The 26,831-nt window shown below is 44.2% G+C and overlaps 1 long non-coding RNA gene across 2 annotated transcripts in view; it reads left to right on the forward strand.

Annotated features, from left to right (window-relative positions):
- Positions 1 to 26,831, forward strand: part of LOC140089861 (uncharacterized) — a 75,589-nt gene that overhangs the window by 20,389 nt on the left and 28,369 nt on the right. For both annotated transcript variants that reach the window (XR_011850063.1, XR_011850064.1), the window contains exon 3: positions 14,252 to 14,330. This is a non-coding gene — a long non-coding RNA (uncharacterized lncRNA). The remainder of the gene's footprint in view (positions 1 to 14,251; positions 14,331 to 26,831) is intronic.

A 26,831-nucleotide genomic window follows, 5' to 3' on the forward strand; every position in this document is an offset into this window, starting at 1 on the left:
ATGGTGAATAAGTAGGTTTTGGTTGAAATTTGGGCACCCGTTCTCTAAAAGGTTTGCCATCACTGCCCTAGGGGGTCTAACAATTCAGTAACAAGTTTTTTAAAAAAATTTAAAATTGCATAAAACTAAATGTTCAAATCACCCCTTTTTTGTACAAAAGGTTTTAAGTGTAAGTCATACAAATGTATCCCACAAGAAAATGACACAAGTGTGTTTTTTAGCCAATTTCACCATATTTGGAATTTTTCTCCTGCTTCCCAGTTCAGGACATGGAATATTAAATATCTTCACTAAGAAGGACAATTTGTTGCATAAAACAAGCCTTCATACAGCTCTGTACACAGAAAAATAAAAAAGTAAAAAAGTGGATTTTTGAGGTTGGAGAGCAAAAAAAGGAAACAGAAAAACGAAAAAGGGCAGAGGCATTAAGGGGTTAAAATGTAAGGTCAATACCAAAAATAGCAGAACTGTTTCATAAATAAATACTTTACTCAGACATCTACGATCAGACGTGCAATAGTTCTATAGGTATATATACACACATACATACATAAATACAAACAGACTATAACTATGCTTAATAATGAGTCTGTATAAAACATAGATAACTTACAATCTGTGACATGCCTTTTCATCATCTTTAAGCATTAGCTGATCGATTTAGGGGACTGTCTGGACTTATATGGGTGACTGCAGTTATATCGTCACTTATGATTAGTATGTAAAAGTATATATTTGGTTAGCAAATTCCCATTATGTTATATTTTGCGTCAAAACTGTTAACAAATTACAGATGTTATTCTTTCAACACATAATTGAAGATCAAAGAGTCGCCATAATTCTTTATTGCCACTGGTTAAACAGTGGAAATGTTTGCAGAGCCTGAACGTCCAACTCATCAATTCCTTATTAAACAAGACAATCTTATTTAAAATTGCACTTGTGACCTTGTTATTATGAGGAAAAGGTGTGTGCTTTTCCATTTGCATTGATCAGTATTGTAACATAATAATTAACACTTAAAATCACTGTTCCCATGGATTTTCCAATGCAATGTTAGTCCATTACACATTACCTATACAGTAATTAACTTTAGTTTGAACATTTTAATCATTCAGTAAGTGGAACCATGCCATAGTTGCATTAATTTTTTTATTGAAAAATTTGCCGTTTAGCATAAATAATATCTAGGATGAAACTTTAAATATATTTATATGTTTTATTTTGCAAGGGTTATAAATTGTAAACACTATTCTAAAAAAATATATATATTTTTGCATCACCATCTTCCTAAAGTCATAACTTTTATATTTTTCCAGGTAGATAGTTAAGGGCTTTTCTTTGCATGATGTGCTGTAATTTATATTGATACTATTTTGGGGTTTGTGTGACTTTGTTATCACATTTTAAAAGCATTTATTTTGCAAACGAGTTATCATGTCTGTGTCAGCCCCCTCCTCTGTGTTAATTGGTTTGGGAGATGTTGAGTTTTACTTCTATTGTCTCATCTGGCAGTCTGTACTGGGTTCTAGTGGCTGACTTACTTGATATCTGACACCCTTCACTCTGCCTTTGTCTTGCAAGAATTAACTTTATGTGCCAGTGATTGCTTGCTCTTTCCACTTGTAGCAGTGTCTAGCCTACCTATAAGGCCCCTTTCAGACTTGCGTTTTTCACGCGTGTTTTCTGCGCGTGCTTTTAACGTGCAGAACTTGCATTGCACTCTGACCCATTGTAAGCAATGGGTCTTTTCAGACTTGCATTTTTTTTCACGCACACACGTGCGTTTCTTATAACAAGACTACAAGTCTATGGAGATGCATCAAAAACGCATTGCACTCTGAGACACTTGCAAGTGTAGTGCGTTTTTCACGCATCAATTGCCATAGAAAAGATAGGCCTCAGTCCTGAGTCCATTTCACGTTGTTATCTGCGCGTGAAAAACGCATTGAAATTGCATTGAAATTGCGCGTGAAAAACTGATACACTGAACAAACTCTGACTGAAAACTGATTGAACTCTGATGCAAAATGTGTGTTTTTCACTGACCAAACCCTGATCGCACCCTGATCAAACTCTGACGTGATCTGCAACGCAAGTGTGGAAGGGGCCTTAGTGTTCAGCATAGCCTACACTCTTCGCTGTTCAAACTTCTGTCAAGCCATGTTCACACTTTTTGTCTATTTGCTGACCTTCTGGTATTTGTCTATTGGATTGTGATTTTGTCATTGTTTATCCCGCTGTTGCTAACCTGGTTTGTCCACTCCGCCTTATTGCATTTTTTGTTTGTTTCGCATGTTCCGTCTGTACACTAAAACATAAGAAGGGATCGTCTTCTAGTTGTCTACCCCCTGCAATTTGTTGTGGATCTTTTAAAAATATATATTATACAGATTTGTTGTGGATGTTTTAAAATATTGTTGTGGATTTATAGATCAAGTCATTGTGAATTCAGCAATACCAACTATGAGGGGATTTAAGTATTTTTTTCTTTTACTTTTATTACAATAAAAAGGATTGAATGAAATAATGGGGATAAAAAAATTTGGTTCGGGACCTTAACTAGACCCTGAATTCCATTGAAGTCAAAGGGGTCCCAAATTTTAACACTCAAACATGGCTGTAAAATTGAGGTAATAAGGGGTATAGGGTTGAAAAATGGTGGTAAAAACAGGGCAATTTCCCTGACAAAAATTTGCTAGGAAAGGACATAAATAATAATCTTACATCTTCTTCACTGTCAGCCATCTCATGATTCAGACACCATTTTGTGTAATCTGTTTAGAGATCATATTTGTCCCCGACTCTTGTCTTTCTCTGCAGCTCCTGCCTGAAGGTCATGTTTTGACTTCTGAGGAGCCTTCACAAAAAAAAATTTGTGATAACATTTTCTTCCCTTGAGAAGCAGTGCTTTTTGCAAGAAACAAAACCTAGAGTTCATTTGGGGAGGTTCTGGTATATTCAAACTAACCTATAGCATTTCAATATTTTATCACCTTTTCATGCCCTCTTCAAAGCATTTTCTGGTTTCTATATACATTATTGTGCATCTGGAATAAAGTGTTATTTTGAGGACAGTTATGACAGGAGTGGAGTTGTGCCTGTTATTCTCTGTCATCCTAGTACCAGTGGCCTGAGGATCCCATCTCGAAACCTAATGGCAGTCAGTACCACTGGCAAGCACATGGAGGGTTGTGCAGCCCTCCAAAGAAATGCCACATCATTACTGACCCACTGCCAAATCAGTCAGGCTGAAGCACATTGCAGGCAGCAGATCACTCTCCACAGTGTCTTCAGACTTTTTCACTTATGTCACATGTGCTCAGTGTATCCTCTTTCTGTAACAATTAATTTGAGGAACACCTTACAACTGAGAAGGGTTGCTGGAGCCCTGGATAAAATCTCTAAGAAGTGAAAGTAAGGGGCAGCTAGAAATTTTAAAAAGTTGGCCTTTTTAAGGCAGTGTGAAATACTACATTGAGGCATTGGTCAATTACATCACAAAGAGTGATTAAAATTCCATTGGTTTGACTTCAACCCACTCTGCCTCTTTTGTGCAAGGCCCTCCACCTCACCCCAAAACAATAAAAAGACCTCTAAACCACAAGTTATGGACCAGTCAATAATGATCGCTCTCCTAGCTGGGTTTCCATGGCCCAACCACCTGCCTCTGTCCCTGCAGAGTTCCAAGATACCTAACAACTTTTGTTGGAGGATTTGGACAGTGGACCATCACAAGACCTCTATAATGATGATGATGAAGAAAACAAAGTACCAACTTCTGCGTCTTTAGGCAATGTGGAGACAAAGGACAAAGATGGCTGAGGGCTTGGTGGAAGAAGATCTAAGGGGTGGTGACAGATTTAAAAACCTTATGGTAATGGGTCCGCTAAATACTACAAGCTAGTTATGTCTGTTTTTTATTTATATAATTTCTTGCAGACACTTTAATTTCTTCAAATCTCATTCTCACTGGTTCTGCAGTTGGGGACCACAGACCACTTCTCAGTACCACTTCTGGCTGATGTTTTGGTCAGTTTTGAATGTTTGTGGTGCTTTCACACTCGTGGTAGCATGAGATGGAATCCAAACCTCACTCCACACAACCCACACAAGTGGCTCAGTTAATGCAGCTCATCCAGGATGGCACATAAATGTGAGCTGTGGCAAGAAAGGTTTTCTGTGTTTGCCAGCGTAGTGTCCAGAGGCTGGAGGTGCTATGAGGAGACAGGCAAGTACACCAGGAGATGTGGAGGGGGCCATAGGAGGGCAACAACGAAACAGCAGGACTACTACCTCCGCCATTGTGCAGCAGGCCACAAATGTGCATGCGTCTGAACAAATGGTTAGAAAACAACTCCATGAGGATAATATGAGGGCCCAATAGATGGGAGTTGTGCTCACAGCCCAACACCATGCACGACACATGGCATTTGCCAGAGAACACCAGGATTGGCAAATTTGCCACTGGCGCCCTCTTCTCTTCGCAGATGAAAGCAGGTTGACACTGAGCACATGTGACATAAGTGAAAAAGTCTGGAGACACTGTGGAGAGTGATCTGCTGCCTGCAATGTGCTTCAGCCTGACTGATTTGGCAGTGGGTCAGTAATGATGTGGCCTTTCTTTGGAGGGCCGCACAACCCTCCATGTGCTTGCCAGTGGTACTGACTGCCCCTTGTGAGATCATATGCTGGTGCGGTTCCTAATGCTTGACAATGCTAGACCTCAAGTGGCTGGAATGTATCAGCAGTTCCTGTAAGATGAAGGCATTGAACCTATGGACTGGCCTGCTCATTTCCCAGATCTAAATCTAATTGAGCACATCTGAGACATCACGTCTCATTCCATCCACCAACATCACGTTGCACAGCAGACTGTCCAGGAGTTAGCAGATGTTTTAGTCCAGGTCTGGTAGGAGATCCCTCAGGACACCATCTGCAACCTCACCAGGAGCATGCCAAGGTGTTAGTTAGGACACACAAGCACATTGAGACCACCCACAATACTGATTTTGACTTGTTTTAAGAACATTAGATCAAAGTTGGATCCGCTTGTAGTGTGTTTTTCCATTTTAATTTTGTGGGTGACTCCAAATCCAGGCCTCCATTTGTTAATAAATTTGATTTCAATTGATTTCTTTTGTGATTTTGTTTAAGCTCATGCAACTGTCATGGCTGTCCCTGCGACCCATATCCGTGTACCTCCCGTGTGCCCCCCAGAGCCAGCCTGCAGGTTAACTTCCTGGCTCCAGCGGTGGTCTCTGTGGTGTCCGTGCTTCAGAGCACGCATCCCCGTCTCCTGGGGCGCGCGTGCCGGCTCTGTAAATTAAAAGGGTCAGCATGGCGATAATTGCCGCTGGCCAACCGCTTGCCCTGATAAATTCCAGCCCCTTCTTGTGTCCCCTGCCGGATCTTTGTTCCTCATAGCCTTAGAGAAACCTTGTCTGATGCCCTGTGCGATTATCCTGATTTCCCCTTGTGACTTCAATTCCATTCCTGACTTCGCTCCTGTGCTGTGCGCCCTGACCTTCCGCTACGTCCCAAACTCTGTTCCTGTGCTGCCTGTCTCAACCTCCTACCTGTCCCCGACCAACACCTTGCCTTACGACTTTGTACTATGCCTTGGACGACAGCGCAGACAAAGTCGTGCTTGTGGAGTGGTGTCGGCTTATGTCATTGTCCGCAGTGGTACAGTGGGTCCACTACCTCTGAACTCCGGCCATGGATCCCGTCAAGGTTCTCCCTGGCCACTCAGATTGACATCTGAGCGCTCTGAGGAGCAACTTATGGAACAACTGCAAGTCAGGACCCGACGACTGCCCCGCCTGGCTCCAGTCTGTCAAAGACCACCTCAGCCGTCTTCCGTGTCTGCTGTAGAGAAGCCCATGCAGGTGGATAGAGCTCATCTGTCTTCCCAAGAGCATTCCAAAAAAAGACAGGAGAACCTCTGTCTCTGTTGTGCCAGCCTGGAACACTTTTCTTATGCCTTTCTTATGTCCAGTCTGTCCACAGCTTCCAGGAAACGCCTGTACCTAGGGTTCTTGGGAGTAGCGACCCTAAATGAGAGCAAAGCTTCTCCTCAGCTGAATGTTCCTGTTATTCTCAGTTTTGGAAAAAGGCAACCCAGTTCAAGTTTCAGCCTTCCTGGACTCTGGCTCTGTAGGGAATTTCATGGATGCTGCCTTGGTCTCCCAGCATCACTTTACTGTGGTTCGCCTAGAGAAGCCGCTGGTTACCTCTACTGTCAGTGGACAGATTCTCCATGTCCAGTATCGTACTGAGCCCCTGACTATGGAGATGTCTCCTCTGAGAAGCATGTGGGGATTATGTTTACATCAAGGAGAATTTTCAGAAGGAATTAATCCGCAAATCGTCTTCTCCTGCGGGGGCTGGATTTTTCTTTGTGGCCAAGAAGGATGGTTTCCCTCAGCCGATTACCGCGGTCTCAATGAAGTCACAGTGAAGAATCCCTACCCTTTTCCCCTCATCACTGAACTTTGTGATTGCCTAGGGGGTGCCAAGGTTTTCTGCTCTGATGAATCTTCAGAGACCTGCTCTACACTTGTGTCGTTGTCTACTTGGACGATATTTCGGTGTTTTCTTCTGACTTGCAGTCTCATCAGGCCCCTGAGAACTTGCCGGATGTGGACCTAAGGACCTATTGCTTATATGCCAAGCTTGAGAAATGCAATTTCATCAGAGTAGTCTTCTGATAAGAATCTCCTTTATCTCCAGACTGCTCAACGTCTCAACCCGCGGCAAGCCACTGGTCGCTCATCTTTTCACGTTTTAACTTCTTGATTGAATTCCGTCCTGCTGAGAAAAATGTCAAGGCTGATGCCCTCTCTCGTGCCTCTGATGTCATTGGGGAGGAACTGGCTCCTCGGCATATTATTCCTCCTGAGCGACTGATTGTTGCTGCTCCAGTGGATCTTTGGCAGCTTCCTACTGGCAAGACCTATGTCCTACCTGCACTTCAAATAAGATATTGATTTAGGGACATTGCTCTTGTGTTGCTGGGTACCCTGGGGTTCAACACTCTGTAGCCCTCATTTACCATTTCTATTGGTAGCCAGATCTGTGGGAGCCTGCACTTCCTATGCTCGCAATAAGCCACCTCGCCTCAAACCAGCTGGTCTACTACTGCCGTTACCGATACCCAGCTGCCCGTGGACTCATGGCCATGGACTTTATCATGGATGTTCCATCTTCCTCTGGGAATACCATCATCTGGGTGATAACTGACCAGTTACCAAGATGTCTCATTTTGTGCCTCTGCCAGGTCTGTTGTCAGCTTCTCACCTTGCCAGCCTGTTCTTCACCCACATCTTCGGCTACATGGACTTCCTATGCATATCATCTCTCTGATCAGGCAGAGGCCTGAGATGGCATTCTCTATGCAGTCAACTTCAAGTGAAGTTGGATTTGTCCTCTGTGTACCACCCTCATTCTAATGGAGAAGCAGAGAAAGTTAACCAGACTCTGGAATGTTACCTCCGTCATTTTGTTTCTGGCCATCAAGACGACTGTTCCTCTGTTGCTGTGGGCAGAATTCTCCTATATTTCCTTGGATTCCAGATCTGCTGACTCCACCCCCTACCTGATTGTCTATGGATAGCATCCTCGTCCACCTCTACCTCTATCTGTAACTTCCGATGTTGCTGCTGTGGCGGAGTTGGTCAGATCTTAAGTACATCTGTGAGCATACCTATCTCTCCCTACTTCAGGCTTCTGCTCGAACCAAAACCCAGGCCAACAAAAAGCGCAGTCTCCCTCTGATCTTCTCTCTGGGGGATAAAGTGTGGCTGAAGATTTTCTGCTACAAGCTCGGTCCTCACTTCCTGGGTTCGTTCGAGGTATTGAAACGCATTAACCCTGTGTTGTATAAGCTTTGCCTTCCTCCCTCCATGCGCATCCCATACTCCTTCCACGTCTCTCTCTTGAAGTTGGTCATCTTGAACTGCTTCTCTTGGCAAGTACCTCCTCCGGGCTCCTGAGGCTGATGCTACTGATGTCTTCGAGGTGAAAGAGGTCCTTGATATGAAGACAGTCAGACTGAAGCGGACTGGAAGGCATTCCTTCTGGAGGAGAGGTCTTGGGAGCCTGAGGACAGAATCCTGGATCGTGATCTTCTACACAGGTTCCTTCAGTCCATGAAGAGGGGGAGGCTGAAGGGGTGGGGGGTACTGTTACGGGTGCCCCTTTGAACCATATCCCGGGTCACAGGTGCACCTGTGTGCCTTTGTATTCCCCCAGAGCCAGCCTGCATGTTAACTTACCCTTCCTTGCTCCAGCAGCGGTCTCCTAGGGCCCATGCGTGCCGGCTGTGTAATTTATATTTGTGCCTCATAGCCTTAGAGAAAGCTTGTCTGATGCCCTGTGCGATTATCCTGATTTCCCATTGCTGCCCGTCCTGATCTTCCACTACGTCCCTGACTCCGACCCTGTGCTGTCTGCCTCGACCTCCTGCCTGTCCCCGACCACGACCTAGCCTTACGATGCATGCGGAGAATGCAGGCCGGCGGCTGTGCTATCTTGGCTCTGAAGCTGGAGCTACTGCCCATGGGCAGAACTCCGCTTTGAGCATATTCAATTTCAAAATGATCGCTTGCACAGTGCTCCTTGGGATGTTTAAAGATTGTGAAATTTTTTTGTATCCAAATCCGGCTTTACCCCCTCACCGCAGAAGCCACTTTTCACCTTCCTGACATGGCCCATTTTTTCAAATCTGACATGTGTCACTATAAGTGGTAAGAACTTTGGAATGCTTTAACATATCCAAGTGATTTTGAAATTGTTTTCTCGTGATACTTTGTCCTTCATGTTAGTGAAAACATTTTGGTGATGTTTTGCGTTTATTTATGAAAAAAATCATAAAAGCAATAAAACTTGATAACTAACATTTACCGAATGTCTGAATTTATTGACATGGTTTTTTATGCATCCTCTCATTATTGTAAGATGTTATGGAGCTTTGAACTTTAGGTGCGATTTTTCACATTTTCATAAAAAATGCAAAATCATACTTTTTAGGGTCCTGCTCAGATTTCAAGTCACCTTAAGAGGCTTAAATAATGGTAAAACCCCATAAATTAACCCGTTATAGAAAATACACCCCTCAACATATGTAAACAACTTTTATGAAGTTTGTTAACCATTTAATTGTTTGACAGGGGTTAAAACAATTGTGTGCAGTTTAGACATTTTAATATTTCTGTTTTTCAAAAAAATGTACAAATTCTCGGTGGATAAAATACCAAAACGCTCCACAAAGTTTGATACCCATTCTCTCCTGAGTATAACAATACCACATATGTGGTGATGACCTACTGTATGGGCACACACCAGGGCATTAAAGGGAAGCTGCGCCATTCAGAGCAGATTGGCATAGTCACTTTTTAATGGCTATTCAATCTTTATATTTTTGGAAATTTGGACACATCAGTGACATTTCTGTGACATTAGTGGCACTTTACAAATACTTCATTTTAATGGGTCATTAGTAGAGATGAGCGAACATGCTCGTCCGAGCTTGATGCTCGTTCGAGCATTAAGGTACTCGAGACGGCTCGTTGCTCGGACGAGTATTTCCCCTGCTCGAGATCGAGCATTTAATTAAAAAAACACAGTGAAGAACAATGAAGAATAGAATAAAAACAGTGAATACAGTGAACACAGGATCATTTAAGTGAAAAACACAGTAAAGAACACAGTGAAGAATAGATTACAGATGTTCGGCACATCTGCTTACTTGTCGGAAGATACGCGCGGAACCGTGCGAACAAAATAGTATGTGAAGAACAATATATATGTGTGAAGAAGACATTGCAGAACACGGTGAGCAGGACAGAGACACCGGGGAGCAGCACAGAGACACCGGGAAGCAGCACAGAGACACCGGGGAGCAGCACGAAGACATGGGGCAGCGGCAGCACGGAGACATCGGGGCACGGAGACATCGGGGCACGGAGACAGCGGGGCACAGAGACAGCGGGGCACAGAGACAGCGGGGCACGGAGACAGCGGGGCACAGAGACAGCGGGGCACGGAGACATCGGGGCACGGAGACAGCGGGGCACGGAGAGAGCGGGGCACGGAGAGAGCGGGGCATGGAGACAGCTGGGCACGGAGAGAGCGGGGCACGGAGAGAGCGGGGCACGGAGACAGCGGGGCATGGAGACAGCGGGGCACGGAGAGAGCGGGGCACGGAGAGAGCGGGGCACGGAGAGAGCGGGGCACGGAAACAGCTGGGCACGGAAACAGCTGGGCACGGAGACAGCGGGGCACAGAGACAGCGGGGCACGGAGACAGTGGGGCACGGAGACAGCGGGGCACGGAGACAGCGGGGCATGGAGACAGCGGGGCACGGAGACAGCGGGGCACGGAGACAGCGTATCTCCCGACAAGTAAGCAGATGTGCCGAACATCTGCAATCTATTCTTCACTGTGTTTTTCACTTAAATGATCCTGTGTTCACTGTTTTTATTCTATTCTTCACTGTTCTTCACATCTGCTAACTTGTCGGGAGATAATATACGCGCGGAACAGTGAAGAATAGATTGCAGATGTTTGCATACATCTGCTAACTTATCAGAAGACATTCTTTTTAAATTAATTAACACATTTTATTCCCGAACCATGGTCCCTTTGAAAAATGCTCGGGTCTCCCATTGACTTCAATGGGGCTCGTTACTCGAAACGAGCACTCGAACATCTGGAAATGTTCGGCTCGAGTAACGAGCACCCGAGCATTTTAGTGCTCGCTCATCTCTAGTCATTAGCTTATTGATAAAATTTTGAATCTTGAATGTATGGAGGAAGAGAAAATTGTCAATTTTGGTTCCTTTCTTTTGTATTTTTTGGGACCGTACACTGCACCATAAAAATAATATATTATCTTAATTCTATAGATTACTACGATTATGGTGATACATCAATTATATAGTTTTTAATATATTTTTACAATTTTACTGAAGAAAAACTAATATAGAGAAAATCTAATTTATTTTCTTATCCCCATCTTTTTGGAGACATAGCTTTAATAATTTTTGATTGACAGAGCTGGTTTAGGGCTTTTTTTTTACGTGTTGAGTTGCCCTTTTCAGTGGTACCATTTCGGCACACAACTTTTTTTTGGTCATTTTTTTTACGGTATTCACCAAGTGGATCCAATAATGTTACTGATTGATTGTACAGATTGTTACGGTCGCGGAAATACCAAATATGTATGTATGTGTGTGTGTGTGGGGGGGGGGTGGGGGTTGTGATTTCGTGTTTTCGTGATGTCTACAGGAAATGTTCGCGTTTTTCCGACGTGTTACCCGAATATTTCTGATTTGCGCCGATTTTCCCTGAATTGCCCTGGTATTTTGGCGCACGCGATTGGATTGTGGCGCCTGGCGCTGGCATGCACGCTACGGAAATGGGGGTGCGTGGCCGAACGAAAACCCGACGGATTCGGTAAAATCGCCGACTTCAGCGCAGCAGTGCCACCTGGTGGACGTCGTAGGAACTACCTTAGTGAATCCCGGCCGGACCCGAATCCACTACAGAGAACGCGCTGGATTGCGAATGGACCGGGTAAGTAAATCTGCCCCAATCTGTGCACCCATATTCTTTTAAGAAAGAAGAGGCTTTCTACTGGCAACCATTGCAAGCAAGTCATGCTCGTCTATTTCTAATTCAGTCTATTTCTTATTCTATTGTCAAAAAGCTGGACATTTATCATTTCGAGGTGTTTATAAGCTGTGATATGACAGTTTTTTCAATTTCTTTGACTACTGCAGGATCTGACCATGAGGTTTATTTTCTATGATGCCCCCTCCTGGATATTGCAGAAGTGGATGTGAATGCTGAATGTTTTCCAATTGTGAATATTCTTTCTTACTGTAAAATAATGAGCTTTGCTTTGTTGACAAATAGCCATACAACCATTCCTTGCTGGACAACATCAACAATTGCTTCTCTAAAATGTCTTTCCACTTTGGGACCGTGTTACCACATGCCTAAAGGCAAAATGCTTCTTTTACAATGCTATTCAGAGACAGCTTTTCTTTCAAGGTTACAATTCTAGAAGGGCCAAGATGAAACGACAGTAGTTATCATCATTTATAGTCAGATTTTTGAGAGGAGAATGTAAGCGAAAAGGAATATTGCTCTCGCAATATCTAAACTTTGTTTTTAATAGGTTCTTCTTCTGCAGAACTTCACAGTACACCACAGCTGCTGAATGCACATCATCTTCTGTAGAACCTCATAATACTCACAGTGATATCTCATTACAGGGATGATACCCACAGTGATGTCACAGTGCAGGGATAATACATGCAGTGATTTTAGAGTTTGGGGGTAATGTACACAGAGGGCTTATAACTGTCTGAGGGCGCAATATGAGCAACTCATAAACCCATAATTGTCCATGCCACCCATAACTCAAAGAGCACCTTCCTTTTTTATTTTGGGTGGGAGGCCCTGAGTTATAGGTGGAATGGAGAGATTCACGTTTTAGGGTTGATGTTAAACACCTACTTTTATTTTATACTTTACATTTATTGTTAGTTTCAAATATCCTACTTACATATTAGCCCAAGGCAAGCATGTGGCTGGCACAGTGGCAGTGGCACAATTTAGTAGTACTAACTAATAATGTACCGACTCCACTACTGACTAGTTCCACGATTCACTCCTTCTCTCTCCTCCTCCAACAGATCACTTGGTGGATGATGGGAAGGCATTCTGAGTGATCAGTGAGGAAGCAAACCTAACACTGATTGGCTAGAACTTGGCTGGCAGCCAGATCAGCCAACCAGTGTTACGTATTGCAAGCTGCATGCAGAATGCGTGGCGTGGCGGCATTGTTAACAGCTGACTTTTGCACATTGGCATTGGCCATAGAATGTCATATTTTGTAAACAAAGACCACCTGGAAAAGTTTTTCTGGTAGTTATCTAGAGGTACAGAGCAGACTGGGGTTTGTCATTGAGTGTCATTTATCTTTAGTCAGGACATTTAGTGCATGTTTTTTTTCTGGGTCTTTGACAAGGCTGAACCTATGTTCCAATTTGTGCTTATTAAAACACGTAGGCCCACAGTAACTAAGGTGCTTTCCTGGCGGACTTTGCACGTTGTTTTCAGTGCAAACTGCTTGAACATGTATTTAAGAAATGCCTGTGTCACATTTGTGTTGCTTGCGACAATCTTGTGTTGTAGCTGCGCTATTCTTCACGCGACACAAATATTGTCATTGAAATGGGAATTCCGGTGCACAGTCAGACCATGTGCTACACTTATCATGCAAAGTATGACACAAGTGTTTTTTGCACGCCCCATGTTAAAGTTGCACCAAATAAAGTGCAGGGAGTGCCAGATTCGTGAAGAACATGCACCACAAATCCAGAATCTGGTGCCGTCTGCACATTACACATAGTGCAGTTGGCACTGTTTTTAGTAAATGTGTCCCGGAGACTTTTCATTTTGAGTGCATAGTTGTGGCCTTTTGTTTCTTTTTCTTGCTTATCAGCCAGAGCTGAGAAAAATACACACTGTCCTTACAAATGATGTGTTTTCTACTAGAACAGCTAAAAATGTGAGAATCCAAGTTGATGTGCACATCATTTATATTCAATATGTGACAAGGTTATGCTGTGATCCTCAAAAACAAACGATAGTGACTCTTTCATGTGAACAAATATTTAAGTGTTTTCTTAGGACGATGGAAAGTTTCAGACTGTAGGGAAAAAATTAATACACACATTTAGCAATTAGTGGCTTAGAAAACCTGCTATCTATCCCACACCATTTTACTTCCACGTCAAGCTTATTTTATGTCTTGACAGGAGATGGCAGGGACGTAGCTAAACAGTGTTGGCTCACATGCCAAACTTTTTAACATAAGTGCATCTAATGCTATCACTGTGAATCTACAGCACAGTCCTTATGTGTATCATGATTTTTGCTGGTAATTCAATAAATAAATTACAAAAGTGCACAATAAGATCAACTTTTGGCTGTAGTTTCTTGTGAATGTTTACACTGTACATATGATTTTCTTTGCAATAAACATTTTTTTATATCTAAATTTTTAATGCAGGATAAAAGTTTAAGGATGTTCACCACTGGGATAAACTCCCATCAAATTAGCATGTTATATGGGTTGTCCAGGTTTAAAGATTTTTGACTGGGGGGGGGGAGGGGGCTAAAAAATAATACAGGATATATACTGACCTCCTGTTTTCTGCCTGTTTGATTTCAGAGGCCAGCAGGGCCGTCCCCACAACTGTGAGGCCTGACAATGATCAGTGGTTCTGCGTGTGAACATTAGCACTGAGGGGGTGAGCATATGTTCTTTATTATTTAAATTACACAAATCATATATATAAAAAAATCTTTAAACCGGGACAACCCCTTTAATAAATTGATACATTGTGGCAATTCATGGCTAAAAGCTATTGGAGGTGATTTACGTGTGATGACGTGCTGATGCAATGTTTTGAGAGAACAGACAAGGACAGTAAAGCCTAAGGCTAAGTTTCACAGTCTATGGGAATAGTCAGTGGACTCCCTGGACCACCACGGTGGATAACAATACTAGCCGCAACCCGGGAGCGGAGTCTAAGTGAACTCCTGGTTTTCGGCAGAGCCCGCTGCAAAGCTGGATGGTCTTGCTGCAGCGGGGAGTCACCAGGTCTCTCCGTGGGTGCAACTAGGCCCGCGGTGGCAGCCAAGGTAGGGACACGGGGACCACGGGAAGGCAGGACCAAGGATGGCTGGCAGGACCTTGGATGACTAGCAGGACCTTGGATGGCTGGCAGGACCTCAGATGGCTGGCTGCTACTGGATTACCGGAACTCTACAGGATACCAGGACCACCACAGGATACCAGGACCGCCACAGGATACCAGGATCGCCACATGACACCAGGACCGACACAGGACACCAGGACTGCCACAGGACACAGGAACACGGGAACACCACGAAACACGGGAACACCACGGAACACGGGGTCACAGAATCACAGAATACACGGAGGCGTATGGAAATGGACGGGAACATGGAGGCCTTTCTCTTCAGTAACAGAACATGAAGATCCGGCAGGGGATGCTGGTAGTCGCCAGGCTGTATAGCAGAGCCTTGATGCCAGCAACAATTTAAATTTCTGAAGAGCCGGGCCGGCGTGGTCTCAGGGGAGGCCGGCGGAGTCTCTGGAGCAGCACTGGGAAGCTGCGGAGTCTCTGGAGCAGCACTGGGAAGCTGCAGAGTCTCTGGAGCAGCACTGGGAAGCTGCGGAGCCACTGGAGCTGCTGTGGGAAGCTGTAGAGCCACTGGAGCAGCTGCGGGAAGCTGCGGAGTCACGGGAGCAGCAGCGGGAAACTGCAGAGTCACTGGGGACACTGGGCCCAGGCAGGAGGGGAGAAGTAGCCAAACATGAGGTGGTTCAAACCTAGACTGGATTTTTCTCAGGAACTTGGTATGGGTAACCATGTCTGGGTCACCACTATCCCATAGAGGAGTAGCCCAGTCCAGCGCCTCTCCAGTGAGCAAAGAAAGAACACATGCATTGGACAACAAAACTCCTGCAAAAATTGGGGTTGCCATCAAATTTGTTAGGCATCAAAAAATCTGGTCCAGAGTCTGCTGCTGAAAAACATGTCTGGGGTACACAGAAGCAACAGGAGAAGTCGCAGGAGCCTGCTGCTGAGAGGCAATAATCCGCGGGGTGGCAGAAAGTTTGTCCAAGAGTTCTTTTTTGCACAACAATCTCTCGGGACTGCTGGGCAATAGTGCTGGAAAGGTCACCCAGAAGCTGGTATGGATCCTTGACACTGTCCATGACTTTTGCAGAGATCATGACCTTGGCGGAGTCCATGGCCGGATCTTACTGTCACAGTCTATGGGAATAGTCAGTGGACTCCCTGGACCACCACGGCGGATAACAATACTAGCCGCAACCCGGGAGCGGAGTCCAAGTGAACTCCTGGTCTTCGCCAGAGCCCGCCACAAAGCAGGATGGTCTTGTTGCAGCGGGGAGTCACCAGGTCACTCTGCGGGTGCGACTAGGCCCGCGGTGGCAGCCAAGGTAGGGCCACGGGGGCCACGGGAAGGCAGCACCATGGATGGCTGGCAGGACCACGGATGGCTGGCAGGACCTCGGATGGCTGGCAGGACCTCAGATGGCTAGCAAGACCTCGTATGGCTGGCAGGACCTCGGGAAGCTACTGGATTACCGGACCGCCACAGGATACCAGGACTGCCACAGGTTACCAAGACCGCCACAGGATACCAGGACCGCCACAGGATACCACAAGACACCGGGACCGCCACAGGACACAGGACACAGGAACACGTGAACACCACGGAACACGGGAATCACAGAATACACAGAGGCATCTGGAAATGCTCGGGAACACGGAGGGCTTTCTCTTCAGTAACAGGACATGAAGATCCGTCAGGGGATGCTGGAAGTTGCCAGGCTATATAGCAGAGTCTTGATGCCAGCATCAATAAGGAGGACGCTGGCCCTTTAAATTCCTGAAGAGCCAGGCGCGCACGCCTAGTATCAGGAGCGTGCGGACTCGGCAGGAAGCAGGAGAGCAGCCTTGGAGGAAGCCGGCGTGGGACTCGGACTGGATCGACGTGGAGTCTGGAGCCAGGTGTGGTGAGTATGGACCTGGGGGAGTGGGGACCATGGCAGCACAGCAGGACATGGATCGCGGGGTCACCCGTGACAGCTAAGCCCTCTTCCCAGTTGCCCAGCCTACTCTAAGATTTAGTTGACAATTGTTTAAGTTTCCCTTCCTGCACCATAGTGCAAACAATGAGACAAAGACTGGACAATACAAACAGAGAAGAGTAGTTGACAAGACAGAAGGGGATAAATGTGAATGGAGGAACATTCTGTCCATCTCTGATAACTAAACAGTTTGCAACCAGGAGTGAAAACAACAAGAGACAGATGAGTGGTGGAAATCAAATAAGACGTTCAGGAAAGGAATAAAGCAGTGTTCAGACTAGTAAGGACAGAATGTAACCAAAGAACAAAATCACTTCCCTACTTTACAGACAGAGAACAGAGGTTGTGCATAATAGTGTGGGGGAATGGGAGACTGTGCATAATACTGTGGAGGAATGGGAGACTGTGCATAATACTGTGGAGGAATGGGAGACTGTGCGTAATACTGTGGGGGGAAAGGCTGTGCATATACTGTGGGGGGAAAGGCTGTGCATAATACTGTGGAGGGAAAGGCTGTGCATGAAACTGTCGGGGGGGGGGGGCTGTGCATATACTGTGGGGGAGGTACTGGGGGGGGGGGAGGTACTGTGGGGGGGAGGTACTGGGGGGGGAGGCCCTGTATACTGTGTGCACAGTGGCACTATAAATTGTCTATGGGGATCTGTATATAGGGGCTGGATTTTAATTAAACTGAGGGTACATTTACACGCATACCGTCGTGTGCTGGAGTGGAGGAGGAGGCGACCCCTTCTCCCTCCATAGAGAACAGAAGCTCACGGCCGCACACACGCCGAAAGATAGAGCATGCTCTATCTTGCTGCGGTGTGCGGCCCGGATCGGTGCCACACATGTGTGGCACCGTACCTGCGCCATGCTGCTATTGCCGTCTATGGGGACGTACATGTGGCAAATTTGCGGCCGCATGTACGTCCCCGCAGACGGCCATGTGAATGAGCCCTGAGTCTGAGTGTTATGTGGAGTACTGTATATAATTTAATTAGGAATATGTATATGGGGGCTGTTATAAATAAATTAGGGGAACTGTAAATAAATCAGATATGTATCTAAATAAATTATGGGTGCTGTGTATGTAAATATATGGATGTAGCATCTGTGTGTGCGGGGTGCTTTTGTGCAACCAACAGAGATATTTTAATTGTAATATCTTGTATTGTAAAATATATTTTTCCTTTTTTGGAAGACAAAATCTGTAGTGCGTCTTATAGTAAGTGGCATCTTACTAAAAATGCGGTAATTCACTTTATTTTCAGCATATTTTCCATCATGTAAGTATGTCATCCATGAGCAGGGCAGCAGCAGGCCTCCTACCGCTTGATCGGCAAAATTAAAAATGAATCATTTTAAAAATGAAATATTTTCTGATCCTTCATTTCGAGACTAATCTGTGTGACATGTTCATCCTCTACATATGTACAACAGTAAATGAACTATATGAGAAATAGTTATTCTAGATTTTATCCTCAGTTATGTTCTGTACAAAGTAAGACTTGGTATCAATGCAACAGCGACATCATGTGGTTAAACCACATCAGGAAAATGTAAAGAGAAACTTCAGTCTTCTCTAGGCCTATGCAGCTAGTTTTCTTCTGATTTTCTAATTACAAATTATATGTATTGCCCATAAGTGGTGTCTCCTTGAGGCATAAAGTTTTTTTCAGTTTATTTTATATCGGTATTCTGATGGTAATGTGTTAATGATTCTAGGGAGAAGAGGCTCACAAGAAAGCCACTAAGAAAACCCACCACAGGGAATGTAGAGTCTGTGGTAGAAAATAACCATCAAATTATGATAAAATGCCTGTGCAATCTGTATTGGAAAAATCCTCCTCATGGCTTGACTCTTCTCGTTCTGTGATCAGAGAAGAGGTTCAGATGACGGTCAGAGACACTATTAACCCTAGACCTGTGTTAGTGGATAAAGACCTGCAAGGACCTTCATCTGCGGTCACAAGACAGGTGGAACTTTCAAATTCGGAGGAGGAGGAAATAATAAGGGATGAGACGGCTTCCTCGGTCTCAAAGGAGGAACTGAAAAAAGGACTCCCCTTAATTGTAATAGAGGACACGGATCATTTACTGAAAATGATTAGAGCCACTATGGACAAATTTGGGATAAAAAAGAACCCAAATCGGTTCAGAACATTATGTTTGAGGGGTAAGCAGAAAAGAAAAAGCGTACATTTCCCATTCACAATACCATTTCTACAATAATATCCAAAGAATGGCAAAACCCTCATAAAGAGTCCTTCATTCCCAGGGCAGTTAAAAGGAAGTATCCTTTTGAATCAAATCTGACATCCTCCTCGGCCATCCACCAAAGATTGTTGCCTCAATTACAAAGATGTCCCATGGTTCTTCCCTCCCCTTTGAGGACATAAATTCTTTAAAAGACCCCATGGATAGAAAAGCGGAAGGTTTTCTTAAGAAAACTTGGGAGCCCTCCACAGCCACATTCAAACCAGCATTGTTTAAAGAAGCAGCATATGTGGCCCGCTCAGTTTTATTGTGGTTAAATCAGCTTGGGGGAGATACGCAGAATAAAGTACCCAGAGAAGTTCTGAATGTTTCGCTGGCTAACATCCAAAAGGCATTCCTGGCAGATGCCTCAGGTGATAAGTTGAGACTTTCAGCTAGTTTAGCCGCCTTGTCAGCTCTGCAAGGAGAGCCCTGTGGCTTAAAACCTGGTCTGGAGACATACCCTCTAGCAGTAGTCTTTGTGGTATTCCCTGTGATGGTAACTTTCTCTTTGGTTCCATCTTAGATGACCTGCTGGAAAAGGTGTGAGACAAGAAAAAAGGGTTTCCTTCCTCTTTTGTTCCCTACAGATGCAAATCCTTTCGGTCCTTAGGAGAGAGAAAGATTTCAATCTCAATCCTAATTCTTCAAGACCACCATAGAAGAATAGAGGTTTCCTATTTAACCAACCTTAGGATCAACCCAAACAGGCCCACAATGACATGAGGCCCCAGATAGGGGGAAGACTATCTTGTTTCTTCCATGCCTGGAATCAGATATCAAACAGCGAATGGATCCTCAGGTCCATCCTACACGGGATATTTCTGAACTTCATGAATCCATTTCCTCAAAGTTCAGAATTACAAAAGTCCCATCGGGGAACAATGGAGTAGCAAAGATGTCAGAAATTGCTACACTCCTTTCTACGAAGGTATTGTGTCAAGTTCCAACAGGGGAAGAACATCGAGGATTTTACTTGACTCTCTTTTGGATAAAAATACCCAATGGGGCCTTAAGAACAATAATACATTTAAGAGCTTTAAACAAACACCTTGGGGTTCCAAGCTTCAAAATGGAAACATTAAAATCTGCAGTAAATCTGTTCATTTCTAGGATGTTTCATGGCGTCTATAGACCTGACAGATGCTTATTATCATGTAGCTATTCATCCAGAATACCAAAAAAACCTAAGATTTGCGGTTCAGATAGAGCAAGAAATCTTTCATTTCCAATACAGAGCACTGCCTTTCGGTATAGTTATAAGCACCAAGAGTTTTTTATCTCAGGAATGGCAGCATTTATAAGAAAAGATCAGAGCCTTTTTATACCTTAGACAACTTTCTCTTGGTGGGTCCCTCGGAACAAGAGGTAGAGGACAAGGTTGTCAGGGTTTTCAAAATCCTGGATTACCTAGGGTGGATCATAAATTTTGAAAAGTCCTGCACAGCACCTTCCCTTCAAAAAGTTTTCCTGGGGGTGCTTTTAGATTCCCAATGACAAAGGTCGTTTCTTCCGCCAGAGAAACAGGAAAAGATAAAGGGGAGCATAACCAGATTAAAATTCGCTCCCCAAATCTCTATCAGGGGGGTTATGTCCCTAATAGGCTGTCTGGTAGCAACAATCTCTGCAGTACCTTGGGCAGAGTATCGTTCTAGAGTGCTTCAGAATTTTCTGCTCCAGTCTTGGGATAAGAGTCCAGCCTTCCTAGATATGGTGATAGATATCCCTGCTATAGTGCTCGAATCACTAAATTGGTGATTAATATCTCAGAATTTGAAATAGGTCTCCCCTGGGTTTCAAATTCAGGGAAATTAATCACTACAGATGCCAGCGGGATGGGGGGGACTCACATGGAGGGCAAGACATTTCAAGGCTGCTGGGACCCTCAGGAGGTTGAGCTATCCTCTAATGGGAAAGAATTGTTGGCTGCCTAAAAGGATTACAGGCAGCACTTCTGCTTGTAAAAAATCAGAAGGTTTCAGTCAGATCAGACAACACCAGAGCAACAGCCTACATAAACAAACAAGAGGGTACAAGGGGTCCACACCTTATGGAAATTGCTTATCAGGTTTTTGACGCGCAGAACTTGCATTGCACTCTGTCCCATTGTATTCAATGGGTCTTTCTTCATTTGCGTTGTTTTGCACGCGCGTGCTTGCGTTCGTTTGCACGCGCAGCACACAATATATATGTGTGAAGAACACATTGCAGATGTATTTAAACATCTGCAATTTGTTCTTCACACACATATATATTGTTCTTCACATGCTATTTTGTTCGCACCGTTCCGCGCGTATCTCCCGACAAGTAAGCAGATGTGCCGAACATCTGTAATCTATTCTGCACTGTGTTCTGCACTGTGTTTTTATCTTAAATGATCCTGTGTTCACTGTGTTCACTGTTTTTATTCTATTCTTCACTGTTCTTCACATCTGCTAACTTGTCGGGAGATAATATACACGGGGAACAGTGAAGAATAGATCGCAGATGTTTGCAATTTATCAGAAGACATTATTTTTCAATTAAATAACCCATTTTAATCCAAAACCATGGTCCCTTTGAAAAATGCTCGATTCTCCCATTGACTCGCGCGTGAAAAATGCGCCGAAAACGCAAAAAAAACGCTAACTACACGCGCGTGAAAAACGCAAAAACGCTAATTACTCCAAGGAAAAATGGAACAAAAACGCAGCCAAAAACGTCAGTTTTTCACGCACTGCACCCTGACGTGAAACGCAACGCTAGTGTGGAAGAGGCCTAAAGGGTTCAGAGAATGTTCAGGAAGATGAGTCACAGGATTGCTCACCAAGGGGAATGGTCTCTGAACAAGACAGTCTTCCTCATGATAACCAAACTGTGGGGCTCTCTGACAATAGATCTCTGTGCCAGCAGAGAAAATTTTAAGGTGGAGCGATTCTTCTCCCTCAATTACAGAGATCGACCCTTAGCAATAGATGCCTTCTCTCACAATTGGGGTTATCATCATCTGCTATATGCCTTTCCCCTATGAATCTGATTCCAAGGACTCTGGGAAAGATAAACCGGGACAGGGCAAGAGTCATTCTCATTGCCCCATTTTGGCCACGCCACGCCTGGTTTTCAAGACAGGATCCATGGATCCTTCCTGATAGAAAAGACTTGTTATACTAAGGTCATATTTGTCATCCATAGTTGAAGGGTCTTCATCTCACGGCATGGCTATTGAAAGGCTGATCCTGGAGAAAAAAGGCCTTTCTTCTAAGGTAGTTTCCACCCTTCAAAATAGCAGAAGGGCTATCACTTACAGGATTTATCCAAGAACATGGAAGTTTTTTTTTATCATTTATAGGCCAGTAAAAAAAATAAATATGGATAACCCAGATTTTAGTACTTCTAACAGTCATTATCTCAGCAAAACGGGTACGGGAGGTTGCAGCGTTATCTTGTAGGCCTCCTTATTTTTACTATACTCCAGGATAGGATTATCTTAAAGCCAGAACCTGAATTCGGCCCTAAAATAGTCTCAAATTTACATAGGTCCCAAGAGGTAGTTTTTCCCTAGTTTTTCTCTCGGTAAATCTCTGATTGGTGCCGTAGTGGTGCTGGGTAGAACAGTAGTATATGGTATATTCCCACCTTGGTGTTTTTCCTACAAAAATATAAAATTTAAAAATAAAATATATATATACATATATACACTCACCGGCCACTTTATTAGGTACACCATGCTTGTAACGGGTTGGACCCCCTTTTGCCTTCAGAACTGCCTCAATTCTTCATGGCATAGATTCAACAAGGTGCTGGAAGCATTCCTCAGAGATTTTGGTCCATATTGACATGATGGCATCACACAGTTGCCGCAGATTTGTCGGCTGCACATCCATCATGCGAATCTCCCGTTCCACCACATCCCAAAGATGCTCTATTGGATTGAGATCTGGTGACTGTGGAGGCCATTGGAGTACAGTGAACTCATTGTCATGTTCAAGAAACCAGTCTGAGATGATTCCAGCTTTATGACATGGCACATTATCCTGCTGAAAGTAGCCATCAGATGTTGGCTACATTGTGGTCATAAAGGGATGGACATGGTCAGCAACAATACTCAGCTAGGCTGTGGCGTTGCAACGATGCTCAATTGGTACCAAGGGGCCCAAAGAGTGCCAAGAAAATATTCCCCACACCATGACACCACCACCACCAGCCTGAACCGTTGATACAAGGCAGGATGGATCCATGCTTTCATGTTGTTGACGCCAAATTCTGACCCTACCATACGAATGTCGCAGCAGAAATCGAGACTCATCAGACCAGACAACGTTTTTCCAATCTTCTACTGTCCAATTTCGATGAGCTTGTGCAAATTGTAGCCTCAGTTTCCTGTTCTTAGCTCAAAGGAGTGGCACCCGGTGTGGTCTTCTGCTGCTGTAGGCCATCTGCCTCAAAGTTCGACGGACTGTGCATTCAGAGATGCTCTTCTGCCTACCTTGGTTGTAATGGGTGGCGATTTGAGTCACTGTTGCCTTTCTATCAGCTCGAACCAGCCTGCCCATTCTCCTCTGGCCTCTGGCATCAACAAGGCATTTCCGCCCACAGAACTGCCGCTCACTGGATGTTTTTTCTTTTTCGGACCATTCTCTGTAAATCCTAGAGATGGTTGTGCGTGAAAATCCCAGTAGATCAGCAGTTTCTGAAATACTCAGACCAGCCCTTCTGGCACCAACAACCATGCCACGTTCAAAGGCACTCAAATCACCTTTCTTCCCCATACTGATGCTCGGCTTGAACTGCAGGAGATTGTCTTGACCATGTCTACACGCCTAAATGCACTGAGTTGCCACCATGTGATTGGCTGATTAGAAATTAAGTGTTAACGAGCAGTTGGACAGGTGTACCTAATAAAGTGGCCGGTGAGTGTATGTCAAAACTACGCATACATGGAAATATATTTTCTTATGTACTAACGATATGGCTCTTCCAAGTTTATGTAAACACTGAGTCAAGAGGAGGAGCGTGTTTTTTATGCTCAGGTTTCCTGTCCCAGGGGAGGGATCCCTCTCTCTGGTTGGTGCCGTAGTGGTTCGAGGAAACATAATTACCAGTGAGTAACTACTGTTTTCCTAAATTAACCCCTTTTCAAAATGAGTCACTTTGAGGGGGTTTCTAATGTTTTAGTTTACTACAACATGTGTAATAGCAGTGTAGTGCCAAAAAGCCAGCAATGGGGAAAGCCTCCAAAATCCATAATGCGATCCTGTCATTTCAAGTCATGTGTCAAACCCAGACGATGGCCCAGATTTTCCAAAAGTAGTGCAAACTGTGCACCCTATACTGCTCTGGAAGTGTGCACCACCTTTTTTAAGTGCACCATTAACCTACATATATATGCATATATACAATACTGCTGTATTAAATGTGTCACAAACTCCAAATAACAAGCCCCTTTAGTTGCACATTTTTTCTTTGTTGTCAGCACAAAACTGCCGTAAACACTTCTTAAATACATATGCAAGGGCCCAAGACATTCTATCTAGTGCAAAGTCAGATAGATAACTGGTACAACCAGTTTAATAGATATGGGCCAATACATAAGAAGCACACATAGGGTATCCCTGAAAATGGCAGAAGTATCGGAACTTCTGGTAAGATTTTTTTTTCCCCAAGAGCACATACAACAGGTTAAAGAAGGCTTCAGTATCTAAATCCTTTTCAATTTCTAGTTATGCCAATGTGAGTATACTATGGGGATGATTTACGATTGTTGCATGTCCATCATTGTGCTATTTTTCATACAATTTTGGCAAGCAGTTGGGCATGCTCCATTTGGTGCCCAAAATAGTGCAATTTACAGATATGAGACTCTTTGGGTACAAAAACACTCCTCAGAGTTGTGATAATTCCTCCCCAGTGTACAATGTATGTAGGGATAGCAGCAGTTTCTGACTGTGTTTCCTTGTCTTACCAGATAAAATTATTATGGGAGTTCACCCTTCATGAACTGTTATATAATCGACCTTACCAGCCTCAAAGTTCGTTTGTCTTCTGCAGGACCTCATTCAATGGTTAAAGCTTGGGCCCAATGGAGGAACCTCTGATACTCTAGTGGCACAGACAGACACTGGAGAGCAGCCATTAAAGATCTGATCTAAGGTGGACGTTCAAATTGATCCCTCCAGTGGGCCCTCTGCACCTCAGTCTGACACTGGATACAGCTCTGTTCTTGAATGAAACATGTTTTCTTACACACACACACATCAATGTGGTTGAAGACACCTGACTACAATTTTACCTTCAGAATAATAATCCAGAGGGTTTACATACTGTTGCCATTTACAGACTTCTATTAAATATAATGTCAATTTGCTACCTCATGTGGGTTAGATAAATCAATTAATACTTCACTTTCTTATAGTCTTGATAGTACTTGACTTAACTACTTGGCTGGTGGGTCTTTGCTGTATAATTTTGCCTGACATGGAACGGGTTCTGTCCATGAGCACTTAACGATACTGCGAATGCCACTAGGGTGTTACATTATTTTTTCGTACCCCCATCTCCTGTAATCTTTTTGAAATGTACTTCAATACTACTGGAATTTTCACAAAAGTAGACTTAAATCCACATGGACAATCTAAAAGCCTAGATGCTTTGTTACATTTACTTTCACCCTGCTTGCACTTTCATTGGTGTCACACTGATTTCAACTACTGTGGCCTATAACTGGCCTTAGCAATGTTTGGCTCAGAATAGTATACAGCTGGATGGTGGATGTGCCTGGAGATGTAAGGAGGAGGGAGGTGATTTTTTAGCCTTTATTTCAAAGCCTCAAATTCTACAATGTCTGACAAACCCTTTAAGTGTTAACATATTTGTAATCAAGTATGAGTGTTAACGTTTTTTTAACGGGTTCCCCACATGACAGATATTTCTACAGTATTTCTGTAAGTGGAAAATTATTTTACTACCATAATAATATAATGTATTGTTGATCATGTCTCCCATTGAGAGTTTGTGTCGCACATTATCTTGCTGTAGCGCTTAAGTGATTAGACGTCTGTTCAGCACTGATCTGGACCTTTGATGTGGGGCGTGCGACAGACTTTGCATGTTAAATACGGCACTCAGTCCAGTGCAATAGTGGCACAGACACTTCTTAAATACCTGTGAAAGCCGCTTTCGCCTAAAAGAATGTGCAAAAGTCTGACAAAACTGTGGTGCAAAGCCCTTAGTAAATGTGCCCCAATATCTTGATGCACTTTTAACTTTCTGGCTGAAAGTGAGAATATTTTATTTAAGACTAGTTTAGCAGAACTTGTTGTTTCCTCCTTTCACACTCAATTTACTACTGACCAGGGCCGGATTAAGGGTGGTGGGGGCCCCTGGGCACAAACTGGGGGGGGCCCTTCCAACAATGTTTTTGGAGGTATATAGCCTCCCAGCCCCCTGTAGTATGTAGCCTACCAGCCCCCTGTAAAATGTAGCCTACCAGCCCCCTGTAGTATATAGCCTGCCAGACCCCTGTAGTATATAGCCGCTAGTCCCCTGTAGAAAATGGCGATCTCGGCGATCTCCCCCAGTCTCACTGACACAGCTGTCATCCACGGGCTGCTGCGCATTGCACACAGAGACAGTCAGCGACTCAGCTGAGCTGAGTCGCTGACTGTCGGAAACTGGTGGGGGCCCCTTATAAAGTGAAAGTGGTGGGGGCCCCGGGGCTCGAGCCCCATGAGCCCCTCCTTTAATCCGGCCCTGCTACTGACATTGTATAACAATGTGCTCCTGCTCTGGACACCGCAGTCCGGATTATGGCTCCAATGATAGTCCATGTTTTCCCTCCTTGTTTCAACAGTTTTAGTGTCCTTAGGAT

This window comes from Engystomops pustulosus, chromosome 1, assembly GCF_040894005.1.
Source record: "Engystomops pustulosus chromosome 1, aEngPut4.maternal, whole genome shotgun sequence".
NCBI classification, from domain to species: Eukaryota; Metazoa; Chordata; class Amphibia; order Anura; family Leptodactylidae; genus Engystomops; species Engystomops pustulosus.